We start from the raw sequence: 6,080 nt of genomic DNA on the forward strand, positions 1-6,080 counted from the left end.
CCAATGACTCTTAATTGTGCTAATGTAGACTACTTAAAATCTGCTAAATGGGTGATGCTGTAAATTCTTTTTTTTTTTTTTTTTTTTGAGACGGGAGCCTCCAGCTGTCCCCCTGGGTAGAGTGCCGTGGCATCACAGCTCACAGCAAACTCCAACTCTTGGGCTCAAGCAATCCTCTTGCCTCAGTTGTTCTATTTTAGTAGAGATGCCAGGGGGGGTGTCTCACTTTATATCAGATTGGTCTTGAACTCATGAGCTCCAGCTATCCACCTACCTTGCCCTCCCAGAGTGCTAGGACTATAGGTGTGAGCCACCACACTCAGCTCCTACTCAGCTCTTCAGAACCTTTATTCTATTTTATGGAATGAAGTTGCCTGATTCCAGAATCACAAATAAAGCCACTGAGTTGATTTTATTTATTTATTTATTTATTTATTTTGAGACAGAGTCTCACTATGTCGCTCTCAGCAGAGTGCCATGGCATCAGCTCACATCAACCTCCAATTCTTGGGCTTAAGCGATTCTTTTGCCTTAGCCTCCCAAGTAGCTGGGATTACAGGCGCCACCACAATGCCCAGCTGTCTTTTGTTTGTAGTTGTCATGGTTGTTTGGCAGGCCCAGACTGGATTCGAACCCGCCAGCTCCAGTGTACATTGCTGGCGCCCTAGCCACTGAGCAACAGGTGTCAAGCCCCAACTGAGATCTTTAAACTAAATCTGTTGTAATTTTATTCTTTGACATTTTGTTTGCATTTCCCAGACTATTTAGTGCTAAATACATTGTGGTCATTTTGGAACTCCTGACATCTTATCGTACTTCTGATCAAATTATAAAGGTGCAGAAATCTTAACTGTTAAAAAGGATAAGTTGAATATATGTTAAAAATGTGTACCCCTAAGTGAAAATCCACGCGAGAGTAAAGGTATAGCACAAAGAGTCTGAGTAGAAGGAAGGAACAGTCAGTCTTTCCTGTACGTAAATACAGTTTCTAGGAAGAGCTGGCTCACAGTCCCCAGAAGTATAAATTACCCTCTTGAAATAACGCAGCCCAGCTTGGCACCTGTGGTTCAATCGGCTAAGGCGCCAGCCACATACCCCTAAGGTAGCGGGTTCGAATCCCCAGCCCGGGCCCGCCAAACAATGATGGCTGCAACCAAAAAATGGCCAGGCGTTGAGGCGGGCGCCTGTAGTCCCAGCTACTTGGGAGGCTGAGGCAGGAGACTCGCTTGAGCCCAGGAGTTGAAGGTTGCTGTGAGCTGTGATGCCACGGCACTCTACCCAGGGGGACAGCTTGAGGCTCCGTCTCAAAAAAAAAAAAAAAAAAGAATAACGCAGCCCCTCAATTTTCTCTACTAATTCATAACCATGGCTTAACTTCTCCCTTCTAGCCTCCCAGCTGTTTGAGATGCTGTCTTCTAGCCTGTAGCTCAGCAGATGGGGGGCAGCCACATACACCAGATCTGACAGGTTCAAATCCAGCCTGGGTCTGCCAAACAACAACAACAATTATTAAAAAAAACAGCCAGGCACTGTTGTGGGCACCTGTAGTCCCAGCTGCTCAGGAGGCTGAGGCAAGAGAATCGCTTAAGCCCAAGAGCTAGAGGTTGCTGGGAGCTGTGACACCATGACACTCTACCAAAGGCGACAAAGTAAGACTCTGTTTCTTAAAAAAAACTTTAAGGTCAAGGCCAGGTGCAGTGGTACACACCTGTAGTCCCAGCTACTTGGGAGGCTGAGGCAGCAGGATTGCTTGAGTCCAGAAGTTGAAGTGAACTGTGATGATGCCACTGTACTCTATCCAGGAAGACAGAGTGAGACTCTGTCTCAAAACAGACACACAAAACAAACAAACAAAAAACACAAAACAAACCTTTAAGGTTAAGAAAGTAGGTTGTGCCCGTTGCTCAGAGGTTGGGGCGCCAGCTACATACACTGAGGCTGGCGGGTTTGAATCTGGCCTGGGCCAGCTGAAAGAACATACAAAATAGCCGGGCGTTGTGGTAGATGCCTACAGTCCCAGCCTCTTGGGAGGCTAAGGTAAGAGAATTGCTTGGGCCCAAGAGTTTGATGTTACTGTGAGCTGTGAAGCCATAGCACACTGTCAAGGGCAACATAGTGAAACTCTGTCTCTTAAAAAAGGGAAAAAAAAAAGGTTAAAAAAGTAGACTGATTTTCTAGATTTGTAGGAAGGATGTGAGGCCAGATCAGGGAGGATACCTGGCAAGGACAGATGGGCCTGCAAGTTTGTTTTATTGTTTTTATTTGTTTGTTTGTTTGTTTGTTTGAGACAGAGCCTCAAGCTGTCCCCCTGGGTAGAGTGCTGTGGCATTACAGCTCACAGCAACCTCCAACTCCTGGGCTCAAGCGAATCTCCTGCCTCCGCCTCCCAAGTAGCTGGGACCACAGGCCCCCGCCACAACGCCCCGGCTATTTTTTGGTTGCAGCCATCATTGTTGTTTGGTGGGTCCGATCTGGGGATTCGAACCCGCCACCTTAGGTGTACGTGGCTGGCGCCTTAGCCAGTTGAGCTATAGGCGCCGAGCCTGTTTTGTTGTTTTCGTTTTTTTTTTTTTTCCTGGGGAGAGTGCTGTGGCATCATAGCTCACAGCAACCTCAAATTCTTGGACTCAAGCAATCCTCTTGCCTCAGTCTCCCAAGTAGCTGAGACTACAGGCACTGGCCACAATGCCCAACTAGTTTTTCAATTTTTAGTAGCAATGGGGTCTTACTTCTGCTCAGGCTGGTCTCAAACTCATGACCTTAAGTGATCCTCCTGCCTCAGCCTCCCAGAGTGCTAGGATTACAAGCATGAGCCAACTTGCCCAGCTGCCCTCCAAGTTTTAACATGAAATCAGTAAGATGCCCTGACTACTGAGTAAACATTAATTACCTTAACTTCTGTCACAAGTAATGATAAAAGATTTCTACCACTTGGGCGGCACCTATGGCTCAAAGAAGTAGGGCTCTGGCCTCATATGCTGAAGGTGGTGGGTTCAAACCCAGTCCCGGCCAAAAATTGCAAAAAAGAAAAAAAAAAAAGATTTCTACCACTGAAAAATCTCAATTCAGGCGGCACCTGTGGCTCAAAGGAATAAGGCGCTGGCCCCATATGTCGGAGGTGGTGGGTTCAAACCCAGCCCTGGCCAAAAAACTGCCCCCAAAAAACCCTCAATTCAACTACAAAGCCTTACTAATTATTCTATCACCCAGAAGGCAGAAGAAATGAGTAGAATTATAATTTGCAACCTAACTTGAACAAGAAGAAATTGATCTGAAAAGGAGAAGTGGTAGGAGGCTCAAAGGAAAGCAAGCAAGCCAGACAGGCAGGAAGCGCATGGAGCACGGCTAGATGTGGCTCCTAGACTTCAGAGAACAGGATTCACACAGGAAAAGAGACAGAACCCAAGGCCATGGTCTGAGGTCCTAACAGGGAAAACGACATGACTGAGGTTCTTGAAAATGAAATTCTGGCAATCTCAATTCTGGGTGGTGATATCTAAAGAGACTAGTCGGAAAGTGCATTTATCAACTCAGAATCAGATGGACATACACAATACATATAAAAAGAAGGCAACTATTTTAAAAAATGGCACTGATGTGTCACCAAGGAGGAAGCTTGAGTTGAAACCCAGAATGTACTGAGACTTGTAAAAATGCTAAGGAAGGCACAGGCCCACTCTTTGATGTAAATGGCACAGCAATAATTAACATAAAGCAGAGACAGAACATCTCAATTCCTGTTTTCTCTTCTATCTTTTCTGTAAAGAAAAATCATCTTGAAAGTAGAAAGAGAATAAATATTAGGAAAAGTAGATGAATGAAAGTCTTCTAGATGAACTATGTTGCGGGAGAATTAAAGAATCTGCAGATAAGGCTGAGTGCAGTGGCTCACGCCTGTAATCACAGTACTCTGGGAGGCTGAGGCAAGAAGATCACTTGACACCAGGAGTTCAAGACCAGCTTAAGCAAGAAAGCAAGACATCGTCTCTACAAAAAATTTAAAAATTAGCTGGATATGGTAGCATGTGCATGTACTCCCAGCTACTCAGGAAGTTGAGGTGGGAGAATCATTGGAGCCCAGTAGTTCAAGATTGCAGTAAGCTGTGATTTTGTCTCTGTCTCTAAAAAAATAAAATAACTAACATTAAAATTTTTGGGCTTGGCGCCTGTGGCTCAAGTGGCTAAGGTACCAGCCATATATACCTGAGCTGGTGGGTTTCAATCCAGCCTGGGCCCACCAAACAACAATGATGGCTACAACCAAAAAATAGCTGGGCTTTGTGGCCAGCGCCTGTAGTCCCAGCTAAGTGGGAGGCAGAGGCAGGAGAATTGACTAAGCCCAGGAGTTGGAGATTGCTGTGAGCTGTGATGCCACAACACTCTACCCAGGGTGATAGCTTGAGGCTCTGTCTGTCTCAATAAATAAATAAATAAATAAAATAAATAACATTAATATTTGCAAAAATCTGTGGATAAGAGCTATATGATATTTTTTAAACCCAGACAAACTTCATGATTCTAGTGATGCCAACTATCATGCTGATTTTTTATGTCTGTAGTACCAATTTTCAAAATGAAGAGAGAGTACATTATCTTTACCTTACACAAGAGTGATGTGACATGAAGTCCAAGCAGGGTGATAGAACAGGTTACTAAAAGGATAGTTCATGAATATAAACTAGCATCAGAGTTTAGCTATTCATATAACTAACCAGCTCTTTAGAGTCACAAAGTGAGGTCTTCCCTGACATCTCTTCTGAAATAGTCCTCATTACCCACCTCTAGCTCTTGTTACTCTACTTCCTGCTTTTACATTTATTTATTTATTTTTTTGAGACGGAGCCTCAAGCTGTCCCCCTGGGTAGAGTGCCGTGGCATCCGCCTCCCAAGTAGCTGGGACTATAGCCGTTGTTGTTCAGAAGGCCCAAAATGGATTTGGACCCACCAACTCAGGTATATATGGCTGGCAACATAGCCACTTGAACCACAAGCAGCAAGCCAAAATCTTTTTTTTTTTTTAAATTCACTAAATAGTATTTGAGCACCTATTATGTCTTAAGCTTTATTTTAGATGGAGGATCTAGCAATAAGCAAATTAAAAGTAAGGTCCCCTTACAGAGTACAGCATCATTATCATCTAAATTTCTATCTCTATACAACATTAAGTTACACTCAATTCTTCTTCCTCTCTGGTTCGTTGTCTTTACAATATTACTATCACTCAAAGAAACCTAAGTGACTTATTTAAGAATATACAGTAAAAATGATAAAACTCAGAGGGGCCTAGTATGTTCCTGGTGATTATACAATTGCCCTGAATAGCTTAACTGCTCCCCTTCAATTTCAGCCCAGGGACATGGACAGTTGAGTGTGACACCAAAACACAAGTGAGCAGTAGATAAATCCACGCCATTATCTGGGTTTTATGCTGTCCCTGTTAGAGACACTGGTCATCTGACAGTCTCTCTTTGGGAATACTGTTTCTAGAACTTTTTTCCCAAATCTCAAAACTGGGCTTAATGTTCTTTAAGTACTTTAAAAAGTGCTGCTGGAGAACAGATCATTCTGTTTATTACTAGATCAGTTTACATCAGTTATGACACCCAGATATGCATTTATTATGTAAATCTCAACATTTATCAAAAGATTAAGCTGATTTCTATTTTTTCTCCCCATTTCTACTCTACTGAATTACTTCTCAATTAACACTTATTTATGTCTAAAAGCAATAAGGTTTTATTTTCCTTTAGTTTAGAACGTCACTTAAAAGTTCTAATTTCAAAGATTAGCATGGCCCTTGCACAAGGATGACACGCAAATTCGTGAAGCGTTCCATATTTTTTTAAAAAAAAAAATTTATAATTTCAAATCTATGTTTACTTATTTTGGAAGCTTAGTCAGATACAAAATTACCTCCAGAGAGATCATATGATATTAAAAGTTTAGTCAGCTCAGCGCCTGTAGCACAGTGGTTACAGCGCCAGCCACATACATTGAAGGTGGCAGGTTCAAACCCAGGCCAGGCCAGCTAAACAACTGCAACAAAAAAATAGCTGGGGCTCGGCGCCTGTGGCCCAAGC

General features: G+C 43.1%; 1 protein-coding gene and 1 pseudogene across 3 annotated transcripts in view; one reads left to right on the forward strand and one right to left on the reverse strand.

The window, feature by feature from the left end:
* The window catches only part of TFCP2 (transcription factor CP2), a 62,016-nt gene that overhangs the window by 35,441 nt on the left and 20,495 nt on the right, over nucleotides 1-6,080 (reverse strand). The window lies entirely within an intron of this gene.
* Nucleotides 5,748-5,842, forward strand: LOC111725564 (annotated as a pseudogene).

Source organism: Otolemur garnettii, unplaced genomic scaffold (genome assembly GCF_000181295.1).
Source record: "Otolemur garnettii isolate 467f Iridium unplaced genomic scaffold, OtoGar3 scaffold00043, whole genome shotgun sequence".
In the NCBI taxonomy this organism is placed as follows: Eukaryota; Metazoa; Chordata; class Mammalia; order Primates; family Galagidae; genus Otolemur; species Otolemur garnettii.